Source organism: Chelonoidis abingdonii, chromosome 2, assembly GCF_003597395.2.
Source record: "Chelonoidis abingdonii isolate Lonesome George chromosome 2, CheloAbing_2.0, whole genome shotgun sequence".
Classification (NCBI taxonomy): Eukaryota; Metazoa; Chordata; order Testudines; family Testudinidae; genus Chelonoidis; species Chelonoidis abingdonii.
Window position 1 is genome coordinate 224,036,258 of NC_133770.1, and position 18,881 is coordinate 224,055,138.

Consider the following 18,881-nt stretch of genomic DNA (forward strand, 5'->3'; position numbering starts at 1 on the left):
TTGGATGCAGAAATGGATTGCAATGGATAAACCCAGGGCCGGTGCAACCATTTAGGCGAACTAGGCGATTGTCTAGGGCGCCAAGATTTGGGGGCGCCAAAAAGCGGCGACACCCAAAAATTTTTTAAATGGTTGCAGCGGCCGCTGCGTAGTCTGAGCTGCCGGCGGCAGCAGCTGCCTGCAGCCCGGCAGCTTAGGGTGCCCCCGGGGTCAGTGCGCAGCCGCGGCAGCCCGGCAGCTTAGGGCGCCCCCGGGTCAGCGCGCAGCCGCGGCAGCCCGGCAGCTTAGGGCACCCCCAGGGTCGGAAGCTGCGCAGCGGGCCCGGCCACCCAGGGCATCCCCCGGGTCAGGGAGCCGCGAGACCCGCGCAGGGGCGGCGCGAAATGTCCCGGTGCCTAGGGCGCTCAGAAATCCTAGCGCCGGCCCTGGATAAACCCTGAGGATGAGCAGGTTGGGGTAATGGGGTTTGATCTAAAACCCAATGAAGCAGTAGCAGTCTTTCCATTGGTCCAGTGGGCTTTGGGTTGAGCTTCTGGTAGACATACAGCTCCTAATTCCTGAATCACAACTGTGAGGTAATCTAAGCTATAACTGGGAGCTTGGACATGGAGACAAAATGACAGATTACTCTAATGGGAAAGGAGAGATTAGTTTGGGGAGGAAAATAATGATCTCAAATACAGGTGCATTTCTTCTTCTATGACTGGTGTGAGGGATAACAGCTCACAGGGAATTTCTCTTCAAAGATACTGTGTCAGTAGTGTTGACCTGCGGCAGCAAAATAAGGTAGGCATTTGCTTCTATTTTGATTATATCCTTTTACTGTGGCGCCTAACATGTAGGGCAAGTGAGCTTTTAAAGACTAGTAGTCTAGTAGAGTAAATGCATTATATCTGTTATTTCTGAATTTATACTGTTACTCAAAAGAATCTTCCCTAGGTACAGTTATGTTCTTGTCATTCAGAAACATTTCCTAAGAAAACAGAAGAAATAATGCAGTGTAGAGTCTTTCACAGTATATACCATGCAGCTTACTGGTAAACTAGATACGAGCATATTGTAAAACATAGTAAGTGTGTGTTGGTGGAATGAACAGCAGCAGGATAGTATTATGTATAAGTGCAAGCTGCATTTGCCCCTAAACTCGCAGATGAAGTTGCTGTTCAGAAATCATTTAAAATGTTTGTGCCAGTGCCAGGGAGAAGGGGAGAGCTTAGAAAATAAATGTCTGAACTTAGGTCTGTGCACCAGGTATGCAGACAACAGAAAAGTCTGAGAAAAGAAATCACTTGAAAATTGTATATTAAGATACTCCTCTGCAACGAATGAGCTGCTGATTGTTCTTTCTAGTCTTGTGATAGACGCTACTGCACTCTGGCTACAATGCTATTCTAATAATTCTTGTTATATACAACACCTCCTCATAATTCTTAGAATGCTTTCCCCCATCATGGTGTTTTAAAGAGGAAGCAGTGTACAGAGGCTGGTAGGGGGTGAAGCTAGCTCTTTAATAACTTAAAATACCGAAAACACGAAAACTCCCCTTTATGAAAATATAATAAATCATACAACAGGAGAAGAGCTACTAAATGGAAAATCAGCCTTGTAGTAATGCATGAACTCAGAGTGACAGGCAGAAAAGGATCGACAAGTGTTCATTTCTGTATGATTTGTGTTGTGGTCAGTATGTATGTTCTATAAAATGAATGCAGCACATGTCTGGGTAATTAGTAATAACTAACTGTACGAATGTCCTGTGTAGTGATGAGCATTCCTACTATTGAAGGCAGGACAAATCTCTGTATTGTCTGTTTAACTGAGCCCCAAATTGAGGAGCCTAAAAATTGATTGTTGCAGTTGTCTGAAATTGTGACTTTTTTTTAGAATTGAGTTTTAATCCAAACTTGTTTAAATTTAGTGTTTTCTACCGCATTGAAAAAGTTGAATATAAGGCTCATGAAAGATTTTGACTGAGAATGTTGGTGGTTAAATTCTTCTACTTGAGCAGCAGGCTGTGCAAACTTATCCTATTTAGCCATGCTACTTTAACTGTAATCTGCAGGGGACCATCTCTCTGGCTTACAAGGCACTCTAGTCTCCATGCTGCTGTCTACTGAGACTTACAAGTAGTGGTGGTTTTTGTGATGAAAGTCAACTGTAATACCCCCCAAATTCTGCCCCCCCCCCCAAAAAAAAAAAAAAGGAGCTGGAACGAGACCACCAAAGTGTCTTGACCACTGAACCAGCCTTCATTCTTTGATGACGTTCTTTTAACTGGACTGGATTTGAACCAGCAGTGAAGGGTTATGTATCCTATTCCCTCTTCCTTATGCTGATATGTTTATCAGCAAACCTGTAGCAATTCTGAGTGAAGTTCTCCTAGAATTCTCTTCCTGCCTTTCCAGTGTATAGTGAACAATAGGACTACTCAGTTCAGTCTTTTTGCATGTATATTGCAAAAGTAACTAAGCTAAAATTTCTTGCTGTATTAGCAACTCAGAATTAATAACTTTTAAGTTTTGGCATTTTTATTGTTGTCATTAGCGGCCAATCTTTAGGAGGACTCTGTCGGCCTTTTACGCCCTTACATTTATTTCTCTTTGATATTATAAGATATGGAATTCCCCAACAGTTTGGTTGTTTTTCTACCCAAATTAAGTCCAGCAGGGAGCAAATTTAAAAAACAAAAACACTACCACAAATCCAGGTGCACCTCAAGGGAAAAAAAAACAAAACTATGGTCATAAGCTGTGCTGGAGAGTACACTTGCACAGATTTATATCATGTTGAGATGCATGTTTCAGTTTTGTTTTTGTTTTTGTTTTTTAAATATCTTTCCTGTTGCGACAATCACTTGTAAAAAGATCATCATCTGGCCAATCCTCCTCTCTGTACCTGGAAGGAAAACCAACTCTTAAGGTAAACAATTTTGAGGCCTAAAGCTTGACATTTTTCTTAACTAATGAAAATAAATTATGTGTGTGTCTAAATGTAAGTGTTAGCAAACTGACATCCTTGAGACTGTAGTTTTTTATCTACAGAGCAGGTGTGATGCATGCAACAGTAGTGCAAACCTCAAGTTTACCTTTCGTTGTACCTCAACCTTATTCTGAAATAATTGCTTTTCTTGGAGACAGGGTAGTTTAGCTATGTGCCTGTTTAAACATTGGCCTCTCTGCTGAGATTACAAATGAAGGTGTCAATTGTGCACCTGGCCTTTTTTAACTGGATTGAGAACACCAAATTATTTCACATAGGCCACTAAGCAGTGGTTTAATGATAACAATTTTTGGATAGTACTGACATGAGCCAAATTTGAATTGGTGATTGAGAGAGACTTCCTGCTCCATTACCAACTTCCATAGCTTTCCAACCTACTGTTTTCCTCATAAAAACAAATCAAATGTGTGTATATAATTGGAGATCTTAGTTAATTTTATTTCCTGTATTTGCTATAATGTTTTTTATAGTAGGCTAAGTCAAGAGGGGATAATGAGAGAGATATATGGGTTAATTAAAACAAACACTTGTGTTCTAATATAATTTTTAAAAAATTGAGATAAAATCCACAATGATTTTAAGGGTAGATGTTTGATTTTGAGAGATGTCAGAATCACTATAAAAATTACATGGTGAGAAACGTCAATTTAACGTCTTGTACAGTTGCAAATATCCAGGTATGATTAAAAATATGTGTTCATGGTGATAAGGACCCGTTATGTGTTAGTAGGTTTCTTCTATGTGAGAATTTATCAGGCAGTTAGAAAGATAGAACAAAATTAATGTTCTGGCAGCCATTCACAGTGTTGACTTGTAAATGGAAGTTAACTTTGTCAAAAGTTGTTTGACTTCCATGTTTTCTAGTTTATATAGTTTTGCTGCATGCTAGTTTAGAGTCCAAGCGATATAGTGTAGTAGGGAAGAACTTGTGAGAAATCTTTGGGCAGAACCTCTTCTGATTATTTCCAGTTAAAAAGAATTATTATGATAATTTGCGAGAGTATAAGATGGCAAAAAAGGTTTCTGAAAAGAATTGACTCACTTGCCAACAGCAGGCAGTTTTATTATTAGAGAAACGTCAAAGGAATTGAAATAATTACGAGTAAACTAGTAGCCAGATATGAAGTGATAGATGAAAGATGAGGAGGGGTATACCACTCGTGGTGATCAAGGGGAATGCCGTGATGAACAATTCAGCCCCGCCACTATCCCCAGCTGATGGGTGAGGGAGTAGGTGTTGGGATTTTTACAGTGGGTATTGATCCTGAGCTACTTTCAGTGCTTGTTCTCTTTTATTAGTCTCAGGATAGTAATTGTCTGATATGTATGATGCTCCATAACCCCTGTAGCTGGTGGTTGGATTTTTGGCACTTCCAGAGGCTCCTGGCTGATATGAGGGGAGAGAGGAGACAGCTCTTGTCTACTGTACCCATCCTGTTGCCTTGACTTTTTTTTTTTTTTTTTTAACTCCTGCAGTGCATACAGGATTCCATACAGAATGCTCCAGGTGCTTTACATAAACATGAAACATCAAATTAGTATGTTTTCATTTTTGTTGAAAAATGGAAACCACTTTGGTTTCCCAGAAATGAAAAGGCAACTCATTCCATAGTCATGAGATATGTGCTAAAAGTACAAGCTTCAAATATGTCTGAATTATGTTTAGGACAGGTAGCGAATCTGCAGACTTCGATCTAGCAGTGTGAGTTACTTGTTTTAGTTAAAAACAAAACAAAAGTTTCCCAAATAAAAGATTGGAAAATTATGAATCACAGATACTCCATCTCCTGTTCTTACTGGTTATGGCTTTCGTCATCTACTGATTGTCACTTTGTGACATTGCAATTTTTGTTAAGCCTTTCTGGAGCAGTACAAAAGCTATCATAATGTACAAAGCTATATCTGAATTCTTACCCCCAGATAACACTTACAGTACTAAACTGCACAAAATTACTATGTCCCTGCTACATACAGACTTTCCAAAGATGCAGTTCTTCTCTGAAGAGTGTGTTACTTTATGGAGAGACACTTACAGCCACAGTGGAACACAAAATTCAGGTCCTCGGGAAGAAGAGAATAAAGTCTAGGGTTTCAGAGTCTTACTGTAAAAAATTAATGATTATTTTAACATGTATATTTTTTGTTTCGTTGCAGAAGGTATCTTTGTGTCCAATGGATGAAAAATACTATTAAATGACACCTCCCACCCCCAGATAGTAGCTACCCCCAATAATAGAAAGAGCAGCAATAATAAATACAGTAGAGCCTCAGAGTTACGAACACCTCGGTAATGGAGGTTGTTTGTAATTCTGAAATGTTTGTAACTCTGAACAAAACATTATGGTTGTTTCAAAAATGTACAACTGAACATTGACTTAATACAGCTTTGAAACTTTACCGTGGGGAAGAAAAATGCTGCTTTAACCATCTTAATTTAAATGAAAGAAGCACAGAAACAGTTTCCTTACCTTGTCAAATCTTTTTTTTAAACGTTCCCTTTATTTTTTTAGTAGTTTATATTTAACACAGTACTGTTCCGTATTTGCTTTTTATTTTTGTTTTTTGTCTCTGCTGCTGCCTGATTGTGCACTTCCAGTTCCAAATGAGGTGTATGGTTGACTGGTCAGTTCGTAACTGGTGTTCATAACTCTGACGTTCTACTGTACAAATGAAAAAAATCATAGGCTGACTCTGTGGAATGTACTATGAAATGTTAACACATATTGGAACCTGAAGTAAGTTATGTGATTCTCTCCCATTTGAATCCAGAAACTGAAAACACGGAAGTATCAGTCTGCAGTTCTTATCACATGAGTTTTTGGGGAAAATCTCCAGTCAAATTGTGCCTAAAGTTTTGGTGCTGAGGATTCTTGTTCATGCCCTGTTTCTTCCTAGTTTTGTATTTCTCCCTCTGCCTTGCTTGGTAACATTCAGAAATTCACTCCTACTCCTTCCTCTCTAGAATAGATTAAAGAAAAAGTGACTCTATGGGAGTTAAAAGGGCAATAAACCAAGAAAAGAGGGGTAAGAAATGTTTAACTTTTAGAATGCATCTTTAACCCACTGGTCCTGTATCTCCTTGCCCTCCTCCTCTGTCACACTCAGGATTCTGAACTCTGGGGCAAGATCATTGCTTACCCTTCTTGCTATTAAGGAATGTTTGACCTGAGAGTATCTTCAAGTAACTGTGACTGGCCTATTACTTTTACTATTATTATTTGGAACAGTGGTTCTCAACCTGTTTATCATTGTGGGTCGCATCCAATACTACCTGTATGGCCCTGAGGATGTTACACAGGCTGCAGCTGTGTGCTAATTGGGCTGCAAGCAGCCTGCGGGCCACAGGTTGAGAACCACTGCTTTAGAAGAAGTAAGAAATCTTGCTCACTCTGCTACTTTTACTGCATTTATAACTTATCCGTAGAATTCTTAACCCTACCTCTCTTTCCTTCTTGACTTGGCTTCCCTCTTAATTACTGCAGGAAATGTCAATTCAAGTCCTTCTCTCTCATCCCCTGGCAAATGAGAAATTAGTTTGGTCTCCATGCTCATTCAATCCTTTGCCTCTCTTTATTATTTACCAATTAATGCCAATTGTGATGGTTCTCGTGCAGCTGTTGCTCTGCCCAAGGTCATGCTGTCTACACAGGATCAGATAGATTCTGATGGTGATAATCTTCTTTGGGAAGACTAAAAGATATTTGTCATAGGTAACAAAGCTGGCTCAAACCTTTCTGCTTCTCATCCTCAAAGGTGATAATACCTTTTTCTCACCTAGCTGCTGACATTGGGATTTCAGAGCCTGAGGAGGCGCCAGAGAAAGACTGTGATTATTCTCAAGATTTTCTGCTAGAGGATTTATGCTATTTGTGCAGAAATATTTACACCAGTACATTGCCTGGAAGTGACCCCACGACTTCCTTTGTTACTTGAGAAGAGCCGTCAAAGGAGAACAGCTAACCGTATGCAATTCGGATTTGTCCATTGATAAATGACACCCTCCCTGGTCAACCTAAACAGTATGCTCACCAGACTCTTTAAGCTCCCAGCGTCTAAAGTGAAACAAATAGAGTGGATCCTGGACCTTTTTGTGTACAAGGACCTGTCCATTCCCACCCCCAAATGTCTTGAAACAGAGACCTTTTTCCAGGAGGTAGTATCTCTGACCATCATTCTTTTTTTCTTTTTTCTGGCTCCAATTCCAGTACTGCTGTTGTGTCCTACAGAAGCTGCACTTTCTGAGTATCCTGGTACACCTCTACCCTGATATAATGCTGTCCTTGGGAGCCAAAAACTCTTACCGTGTTATAGGTGAAACCGCGTTCTATCAAACTTGCTTTGACCCGCTGGAGTGCGCAGCCCCGCCCCCCCAGATCGCTGCTTTACCGCGTTATATCTGAATTTGTGTTGTATCGGGTCGTGTTGTATCGGGGTAGAGGTGTACATTGCCTCAGTCTTGTCTGATTATGGTTTCAGGTTCCCCAACAGTTTCTGATCCTCTCTGGAATCAATACCTCAGAAACATACAAGACTCTTTTCATTCCCCTGTCCTTGTGGAAAGCCTCCCTATTTGGTTAGTTAATTAAGTCACCTGTTAAATGGATCTCCTGGGTTGGTAATAGGGACAATGGACACTAAAGGCTTTATTTTGAGTTCAGAATGAGCCTGATGAAATGATTCTTTTCAAAGGAAAAAAATGTACATCAATTTCCTTGAATATAGGGCTTTTAGGAGGGAACTGGTAGCGCTCAGGGACTCTTTGGAATCTCAAGGGACTCCATTTGGGTCACAGCTCTGAGTACTCTGTCTCATGTGGGCATTTATCCCTTCTCTCTCTGTTAAAACTGTTTGGATAAAGTTTTAAAAAGTGCCGAAGTCCCATCTAAAGTCACTGGGATATAGGCTCCTAAGTGACGTGGGTGCTTTTGATATTTTACCCAGTGCTTCTACATCCCTTGACCTTTCTGCTGGTTTCTCTTTAAGCCTTTGAGTTCTATGTCTGTGGAGTTGCTGACTTTAAAAACCCTTTCCCAGTTGCTGCTTTTCTGCAAATAAAGTAAATGAGCTTGGCAGCTCAGTTTTCTTTACTGCCAACCTGTTTCTGGTTCTCCACGGTATAGGGAGGCGCTTCTTCCCTTTTGCAGTAGTTTCAAGGGTTCTTCTTGGTCAAGAAATACTATCATTGCCCAGTTTTATTCTTCCACTCAGAATAAAAAAGAATGCAGTATGTGCCTTTTGACTATTATAGAACCTTTAAAATTCAGCTTTGGAACAACAAAGGATTTTTGGTCTTCTGCTTCGTTTTGTTATGGGAAGAGCCAAGGATGGGGACCAAAACCTCTGCGGTAACTCTAGTCTGCTAGATTATATTTGGGAGTCCTATTCAGGTGAAGGAGCACATTGTTTTGTTCAATGTCAGAACCTATTCTGACTTTATGTAGTCAGTCTTTGGGACAGAGAGGGGCATTTTGGTGGAAGAGAGAAATGAAGCTTGTGTGCATTTTTTTTACCTGGTATGACTGAATTACTGCATATGCATCAACAGATGCAGTTTTTGGCTATGGAGTGATGAGAGCAGTTGTGTCTGAGTAACTTCTACGCATTCTTTCAATGAAAGACTGCTAGAAAGATCCCCTCTCTGTTCCTCCTTCAGGTACCTTCTCAAAACTCACCTCTTCCATAAAATGCGTATAGCAGACTGCAACCTGATTATGGCAATGCAGGTGGACAGCTGCAGTCACTGTTGCTGATCAGCCAAGAATGGTGCATGTCATGTTATATTTGCTACTGTCTCCACCACTCCCTTCCTGGCCTTCTTGTTTGTCTCAGATACCTGTTACTTGTCTTTTTACACTGTAAGGTCTTTGGAGGAAGAGACAGCCATAGATTATATGTTTGTACACAGGCACAATGGAACTTTGACATGGTTGTGTTCTTTAAATGCTGTAGCACAGGCCTGCACAACTCGTAAGGTGGCGACGGCCATATTACTCCAAAGGAAACAGCTGAGGGCCGAACCCCTCCAGTGCCGCCAAGCCCCCCCAAAACACAACACACGCAACCCAGCGCCACCCAGTCCCCCAAAATACTCCCCCCCCGAGCACTGCCCGCCCCACGGAAACAAACCCTCTTTCCCCACTGAAACAGCAGTATTAAACCTTGGTAATATATTATAATGGGCCCCTAAGGGTAGTATAATTAAGATAAAAGAAAAATGTCTTTTTGCTAAAAGTAGAGTAAGATTTTCCCCCGAGTTTGTAATCAATTGCCCTGTTTAATGAATGAGGTGTGACTGAGGAAGGCTTGGAAGGCAGCACCTCCAGACAGCTGCAACCCTTGGAGAGGGGATGGAAGCCAGACCAGATCAGTAAAATAGGTCAGCTACTGACTCCTCGCTCACCTCCTCAGCCCCCCACTCCTCCCGGCTCGCTTCCTCAGCCCCCACCAGTGCCCTCCCACCCCCCTGGCTCGCCTACTCAACCCTTGCCACTGCCTGCCCACCCACACACCACTACCTCTTGCTCGCTCCTCAGTCCCCACCCCCTTGGCTCACCTCCTCACCCCCCACCACTGCTCGCCCACCTCTTCAATCCCCCTTCCTCACCCGCCGCTTGCCTACTCACCCCCTGCAGGCCGCACAGTGAGCCCATGCGGGCCGCTTGTGGCCCCCGAGCTGCATGTTGCGCAGCTGTAGCAATATATGTTAAACAATAAGATCCGTAGTATTCCATTGCAGGCAGGTGAATTGGAGGTTTCAAAGACTACAGTTTTTATTTGTAAATGTTTCTGAATCTTGGATATACTGTTCTGGACTGATAATTCTAAAATTCATAATTTTTAGTCATATTTTAATGTATCATATTTTAGCCACTGATGGCTTATTTTAGTTCATGTTTATGTAGAAACTATCCCTAATTGGGATATTTTAACGCTGCTTCTCTCCATTTTGAAGCACCATGGAAGCTTTGTCAAGGGGCTTTAAGGGACAGTACAGGAAAATAACGTTGCCATGAGTGTTTTTGATGCAGTTGGACTGTTGCTTCTGCTTGTCATATAAGAAATAATTCAAATTGGTGTCAATTTTATGTTTCTCTCAGATATACATTTAAGTTCAAATTTATTATCATATGGGTTAAATTTAAGAGGGAGTTGAAAAAACCATTGGCATTATGAATTTGTATTTATAATAGTGGATTGGGACCCCATTGTACTGGGCCCAAACACATAGTGTGAAACAGCTTCTGTCCTGAAGATCTTACTATATAAAGTGACAAGGCATAGGGTGGAGGGGCAAAAGAAGCATGGAGACAGGTGGAGTGACTTGCCCAAGATCACCCAACAGATCATTGGCAGAGCTGAGAATGGAACCCTAGTCTTGTGACGCCCAGTCAGTACCCTATCCACTAGACCTTTCTCTGTGTGTGCACATACGTGTAAATATATAAAATAAAGAGGATAAAATACAGGCACCCCATAATATAATTTGTATCCTGTTGTAAACCGACTGTATGTAGTAGCTGAGTGTCTACAGATATTCAGATTTCGTAACTGATTTGTAGGAAGAAAAAACACCAGTCTAGTCACTCCACTTCCCTTAGATCTTCAAGAGTTTACATCAGTTGCAGTGTTTTTTAAGGCTTCTCCTGCTGCACTTTGGTGCTGATCATCAAAGAATTTAAGCTTGTGCTTATGTGCTTTAGTGAACTGGGGCCTTAGAACAGTTGGTTCTCTTAAGTAAGGTGATTGATTTTATTCTTTTTGATCAATATATTTGTTTATAAGTTGTTCAGTGCTTCATTTCTCCACCTTGTAAACTCTGTAATACTACAGTCTGATGTGTCTAGGTGCAACAATGTGTGACATAACTTCTATGAAAGTTAGACAGGTTAAAATACTGTTGCTTGGTTTTCTAAAGGGTCTGCAATAAAATAGTTTATTTTAAATCAAGAAATAACACTGGAAAGTACTTCACTATGAAGACCGCGAAAGTGAGAACGTAATCCGTATGAGAAGCTTGCTTTCCTAGCTATAATGAAAATATATTTTCATTTTACTTGTATAGTTATTTCAGTTTTTGTTTACCCATTCTGTTTTTTCCCCAAGGGCTAGATAGGAGTGTTAAGTGCTTGGAGCCCATTTAAATGGAATATGTGCTATATCGTAGTTATACTGTGAAATTATAGCACATACAGTGCAAGTGAAGATTTTACAGTTAATCCATGTTTAGTTGTAATGCCATCATTTTAGATCTGTAAAGCAAAAACATTTTGTCTTTGAATATGTCCCAGTCTCCATTGTTACATTGTAACTTCTTGAAATTAGGATCCACATTGTGTATTAGTGTCATATTGCAGAGATTACTTTTTTCTAAGTATGGAGGGAGGGACAGTAAACAATTGTTACAACGAATAATGACTAATAGTATATTGTATATACTTAATCATAAGCCCGTTTGTTTATAAGCCGACCCTCCCCCGCCCAAGATGGATAAGGAAGAATCGAAAAATTTTATGACCTATTCATAAGCCTACCCTATAATTCAGGGGTCAGCAAACTTTGGCTCTTGGGCCATGATGATAAGCTGCTGCAGGTCCGAGATGGTTTGTTTATCTCCAGCATCCACAGGCGTGGAGGTAAACCTAAGTAAACGAAGTGTCCCAGCCCATCAGGGTAAGCAGCTGGTGCACTGGGACAGCAACTGGTGGGGAAATTTTTGCGGGGGGAGGGAGAAACTGGGAGTCAGGGAAGTAACCCTTGTGATCACCGCTCACATGACCCCACCCCTAGCCTGGGACCCCCATGCTCTTCCCATCCCATCCCTTCCCATCTTATCTGGGGAGGATGTCTCTGGCCTGGCTGGAGCTGCTCCAGCAGACCGGGCAGTGCAGCTGTAGCCTGCTGCGGTGGGCCAGACTGGGCAGTGTGGCCGCAGCATGTTCCAGCGGGCTGGGCTGGGCGGTACGGCCACAGCGTGCTCTGGTGGGCCGGGCGGCGTGGCCACAGTCTGCTCTGGGTGGTGGGGCCGAGCGGCACGGCTGCAACCTGCCAGCCCTGGAGCTGCAGCTGCTTCGGAGGCTGGGAGGAGAGCAGCATGGCCAGAAGCAGAGAGACTCTGGCCCTGCCTCTTCCCTTCTGGCTCTGCTGCCTCTCCTTGCTCCATCTGTTGAGGGCGGGGGCTGTGTCTCACCTCTCCTCTCTATACCGGTTCATAAGCCAACCCCCTTCTCCGATGCTTCCTTTTTTTACTAAAAAAATGTGGCTTATGAACGACTATATACAGTAATATTGATAGTAGTCTTATTTGTGATATTTACCAACTACACTGGGTACAATAAAAATCAACCCTTCTTATTGGTCCAACCCACCTACTGTTTGTAGGTTGGAAATAGATATCAGCTGTGAAAATTAAAGTTGTGTCGTCCTTTCTACAAATTCCATGCTCAGCATCCTTTTCATAGTGAAAAAGAAGGTTTAATGTTCTATATTTTTGATGCTTTATATAACAAAGACAACCTGTGTTCATCTATCCTTTGTCATGGTTAATACAATTCAGCTGTAGAATTTTTTGAGAGACCCAAATTGGTAACTAATAAAACTTGTGTGGAAATGGAAACTAGAGTATTGGAGTCCCCAAATGCATATTGTCACTTTAAAACTTATACAGGTTGTGTCAAGAACATCTTTCAGTGTTTTTTTCTGGGAAGGTGTAGCATCCCTTTGGCAATATAACAGCAAAAGTTGACTTTTATAATTCTTTTCTTTAAGCAAAAAAATTAATCTGCTTTAAATTTTGCATCTTTTTTTTGAGAGAGAAATTAAGATTTCTTACAGATTTGTACAAATCCATTCATACACACGTGGAAGTTAAAGGGGGGTGATGTCTCACTAGATCACTAATCCATTCCCCTGGCAGTGCAGGTTTCTTCCCTGTATCCAGTGGTTTCTCCAGATTGGTTTAAAATAACTAATGTGGTGGTTTCCCCCCCTAATTTAACAGATCTTCCTTTTTGGGGAGCAGTTTCCTGATACTCAATCTTAGAATTTTCCCTTGCTTAATTTAATCTTTTTACCTATATCCAGTCAAAGTGTGTGTTCATCTGAACCCTTATTAACTTAACCACTATTGTGAAAAGAGTGATAGGTTCTCTGAGATTCGTCTTAATCAGCCAGCTTTGCCAACATCTCCTGGTTAAGAGGAGGGAGACTGTAAATTGGTTTTCTAATAATATAAGCCCCTTATTGTCCAGAGCTCTTAGCATTTTAAGAAATCTTCAGTTCACTGAGGTTTGGTGATAGATAGAGCTTGTGAAGGACTATGCTCAGCTCAATGGGCTGTATGTAATGCAATAACTTTTTAACTTCTTATCCGATCAGTTCAGAATTTCAGACAATTTTTCAGGCCTCCGTGGTCAGAACTCTCTGCTGCTATTAGGGAAAATCTGGAAACTGAAAGGGGAAAAATGGGGGATACATGGAACCCTGACAGTTGATTAGCACTGCCACAGCTGTAAACACCTCTGTAATTGACTATAGATAAAAGGACTAGTTGGTAGCACCCATTAACACCTGCCAACATAACAATACTCAATCTCGTCTGTTATCCTCCTGATAGAGTTTAACAGGTTGATACCCTCAATGATCTATATCTCAGAAAGAAAGAAAAGACAAATAACTTGGGGGACTAGGAGGAAGTGGGGGCAGAATGGGGAAGTCCACACAGTCCCTGACATGGGGGAGACTGGTATGGGGGAATGGGGAATAGAGGCATACAGAAAACCCTGGCAGGGGGAAGATTAGGTGATCCTGATGAGAGGATGTGGGGACACTCGCAAACCCTCTACCACGCAGGCCTATCTTAACCAATGTGCCCTTGGGACACTTTCACAGGGCTTCCATCTCAGAGGGGCCCCCAGCCCCTGGGGAAAACCCCCCAAAATAAAACTGAGTGATGCTGCAACCCTCTGCATGGTTTAGCAGGCAGTGCCATTTACTTAAATTTGGCTCAGCTGCTCCTCCATCGCAACTGGGATCAGGAGTGGCAATCTGAACTGGGATAGGAGTGGAGCACTGCTCAAGAAGGGATGGAGGAGGGTGCACAGCCAAGAAGGTCCTGGGGGTAAGCTGCTATGCTATGGGGTGAGTGGGGAGTATTGGGAGGCAGTGTGTGTGGGGGCGAGTGGAGCACAGGTGTGTGTGTGTGTGCGGGATTGAGTGCGGGGATGTTGGAGGAGAAGGGGATGTTGGAGGTTGTGGCCAGTATGGCTCAGGTGCTGGGGGGCTGTGGTGAGCAGGATATATTACAGGGCTGCTGGGATGTGTGTGGAGGCTGTCAGACTAAGTGGGAGCTGGTAGAGAGTTGTTGAAGTGTATATATGGGGTAGGAGGGGTATTTTGGGGTCTGTTTCTGAGATGTGTTATTCATACATTCATATATTTTAACTTCCAAAACATCTCTGTGTAGAAATAAAACCAAAAATGACTGCAAGACTTCTCGATACAAGGATTTTGACATAGATCAAATGTAACTCTTCAGGAAGGTATATAATAGACACTTTAAATGCGGCATCTTTTATTTTGTTTAAAGCTAATTATTTCTGTTTTCTTATAATTTTCTCGATTCTTATACCAATCTTTAAAGTTACTGTGAGATCAGATTACTTTGTCCAATTTTCAGTGTGAAAGCAGAATGAAAATGAAAAGCAATTAGTATGCTGACAGGGAATTTTTTCTTAATTCCTTACATGACGTTATCTGAAAGAAAAAAGTGTACTACTTAATATACGGTTATTTTATGGTTAAGCCACATGAAAAATTCCCATTTTCTGCACATAATTCACATACAACTCAGTATTTATCAATACAGATGACTTTCTGAACACTTAAGTCTCAATAATCCTTTGGCTGTCAAATATTCAAGGTGTAAATGGGAGGAATTGACAAGTACAAGCCAATTTTTTACCTTTGTGAATAGGATTAATGAATTTTTTAAACAAAATTTAGGGACATTAACATCCTCTGATCTGTAGTTATTCATACAGTAAAGATGGTATGAGAAGATAGAAAATGTTCTTACAGAGTGCTCTTTTGAGCTATTTGCCTTGACAGGTAAATGAAATGAAATAGATTCTCTTTTCTCATTCATAATGGACTCTCCTTTACCTGCAGCTGGAGAGCAGACAATGGAATTTGGAAGCTTATCTGGTAGAAGATGCTTGTTCACTAGATGGAAACTAGAAAAATGTGTAGCTTCTAGAATATCTCCCTCTCAGTATACAGCCTTCATGGATAAAATTTTAGCTTTTACCTGTTTCTTTATGAGACTGCTTCAGTTATTACCGAGATCAGTTTATCGGCTTTTGAGAATCCAACCAAGGGCTATCATAATATTTTTTGTCTTTTAGAAGAGCTTGAAATGCTTTCATGTCTATCATATTATACATATCTCAAGACAATTGTTCATTTGTACTGAAAATAACCACTGTTGTTTTCCACTATATGTTAATTTATCTTTGTTTGTGCTACCAGTCCATCTCTTTGTTTAATAGACCATTAAAATATTTTAAATATCTGAGTCAATTAGAAATTGAACCACATTATCTGAAGAATGACATCCTTCCTCTACAACTACCCCAGCCAAAAAGCGAGACAGTCTAAGACTTGAGAGGGTGAAAAGTCTGGGAAAGAAACTTCCAAAAAATAAATGCTGTTGGCTATAATCTTTTCTCAAGAGCTACTAAACTTCGGTTATGTTATGGATTGAGAGCAGGTGAAAATCAGCCCAGTTTCAACCTTTTCATATATGCTAAATGTCGAAGAAACTTTTTGTTTGTTTGTTTGTTTGTTTTTTTGTTTTGTTTTGCAAGACTATTACAAAGTTGTAAACCTAACCAGCTATATCAAAATATCATTCCACCAGATGATGTATAGAAATGCATGAACTAAGGCAGTAATATTAGGGAGAGAGTTGCTGTCCATAGATTTGCACTAGACTGGTAAAGATTAAGGAGATCTTAGACAGACATCAAAATACTGTGAGGGTTGTGTGGCAACCTGGTCCATAATCTTAGCTGGAAAAGGAAGATTAGGTAATTGGCCAGATTGTCTTTATCAAGTGCTGATAATTTCCTGAGGAAAAAACTTCTTTGTGACCGCAAAATGTCTTTTCAAAGGAAGGCATTGAAATTTTTTCACTAGTACTGTACCCATTTTTCCATATTAGTTCTTATCATCCAGAAAGACATGGATCCAAATAACACATTGTGACCTGAATCGTTCTGCTTACCTCTGGCCACTGACACTCACAGATACCAAAACGCAGCCAGAGAAGTCTTAGTTTTTGCCATATGTGGATGTCCTCTTGTATCTGTGAGATGTAGTATAGTCCAAACCCATTCATTTTTTTATCCACAAAGTTACTAGGAATTTCTTCACATTGAGGGGAACTTAAACTGAAGTTTGATGTCCAGTTCATCAACCAAAACAAATCTGGTGGTTGAAAATTTAAGGCCTTATTGGGGAGGTGAAGGATGTTGCTTTGTCTCCCTGGCCACCAACAGGATAGAAGTACTCCTATCTCAAACTGTAGTGAGGAGGGGTTGGTCCCCGACATCAGTTAAGTACCACAGGATTGGCTTCAAAGGCTGTTTATGCAACTAAACCTTCCTCTCCCACCTAGTGTCTCACTGCCCAATGTCCCTGGGAGGCAACATTTTCCAGCGGATGATTTTCATACACCAAAAAATTCAAAACCATCAATTTCTCTTATCTTGTGGTAGATCTTGCCCCTATCACTTGCCAGCTCTCTCAATTTTATCCTGAATCTCACAATACTTGATATTTTTTTAAAAGCCCTATTTTATATGACTGCCTGAGAATCTCAGGTTTTAATTTTTAACAAAATTTAGTTTCTAGCTGTCATGGTTGTGGATTAAAGCTTGAAAATATGAACTGTAAAGCCTCAAAAATCAGAAAACAAATAAAAAGAACCAAATATATATATACATCTCCTGATTTTTAAACCAGTCTTATTTTAATGAGCCAAATTTTTTTTTTTTTTTTTTAACACTTGGAGTTGGCCCTACTGGAAAAAATAGTTATGTTTTACACCACAGTCCAAAAGTAAGCCCTCAAATCTAGGTCTGTTGTTGGGGGTTAGTTCATGGTGAGTTAATAGGGGAGGGCACTTGTCTCTTGCAAAGTATCCTGGTTGGCTGGAAAAAGGACCAGAAGGCAGGCCCGAGCTCTGTTGGTGCACAGGCTTCCTGCACTTTTTACCATTTTTTTGGAGCTAATGTTGGCTGTGCTAGGTACGCATATCTAACATACCTATCTGGTGAATCTAGATACATTTTCTGTTGTGCAGTGGTAGGCTCTGATATTCACGAAGGTATTTAAGCACATGCCTATCTTGAAATCCATATGCACGTTCAATGAAGTATATATTTGCAGGATCAGTGTCATACTTATACCATGAATACATAAGGTAAACATTAAATAGATTCTTACTGAAGAACACATAAACAATATTCTCATTAAACATGAATTAGAAATACTTACCAAGCTTTCTACTCTGTTGATAAATATATTATCCAATAATGTTTGCCATTTAATGGTATTCATCCAAAAGGAAGTATTTAGACATTGAAATCAAGGTAATAATAAATGATAGATAAATATCCTAACAATTCCTGGGTAAGAGTTAAGATTGTTTTGTGATGAAATATGCATTTCTTTGTAATTAGTGGGTAAAATCTTTGACCCATTTAAGTTAATGGGAATCTTTGTCATTGACTAGGAATCAAGATTTCACCCACTAAGAATAATGTGCTTGTCTGTTACGAAAGCAATATTAATTTATGATTCCCTTAATTATTCATCTCTCCACAGTATAGTGCTGGGATCTTGCAATTGATATGATAGGTAATATTGTTGTTGTCACCTAACAACCTTAACTGGTTATGGAATGAAGTTTTGAAAGTACATTGAGATTTTACCATATGCTAAGCTTAAAAACCACTCTCAGAATTAATAAACCACTTAAGGTCAAAAAAGAACAAAGAAGAGCTAATGATAACATAACATGTAATAGTGGAATCAGCATCTGGGCCAAGTTAAAACATGAAGGTTCAATAATCTGCCTAGTACCTTGAAGGAAAGAGAGGAGGATTCTACAGTGGAACACTGCTAACTATAACTTCTTCAGCATAGTGATTCACTGTGCATATTCCAATCCGAGCAGCATACCTTCCATATTTAAATGTGTGTTTCCTCAAAAACACAATCTTAACTTGAACCGGTACTCTAGGCCATGTAAAATTTGATTTTTTCTTAATTATATATACCATAACAGCAGGCTGTATATTTCTAGTGTTCCGTGATAGATGAGAGTTGTTAACAAAAATATTTTAAAGACATTCTTGGCTGTGCTGGGCAGCAAAACCTTAGCAGTTATATTTATTTTGGAGTAGTCAAAGGCAAGCAGATATCCTTCTGCCGATATTTAATTCTGTTACCAGGAAGTATTACTATAAGACCACTATTTTTGGCTTTCCTTGATAGCCAGTCGTCTTGTTTGTGACAGTGTCATTTCTCAGTATCACTTCATAGATGTTTGAGTTGAGGGTATTTAAAGGATAGATTACTACAGAAAGAGAGGTTTTCTCAACCCAGCTTTTATTATAGAGGGCAGAATCTTCTTTCTGCTGTTCTACTCTAATATCCCCCAAAATAGATTTTGTGTTTTTAAATTTTTATTTTTTTCATTTATTGTTTAAATATAAATGTTTATGTAGAAATAGGATGATACTTTCCCACACTTTATTCCCCCGCTCCTCTCAGGCCAGGTCTACACTACGCGCGGAAATCGATTTTAGATACGCAAT

At 40.3% G+C, this 18,881-nt stretch overlaps 1 protein-coding gene across 2 annotated transcripts in view; it reads left to right on the plus strand.

The window, feature by feature from the left end:
* ASXL3 (ASXL transcriptional regulator 3) overlaps positions 1-18,881 on the plus strand; it is a 160,256-nt gene that overhangs the window by 23,944 nt on the left and 117,431 nt on the right. The gene's annotated exons all lie outside the window — the stretch shown is intronic.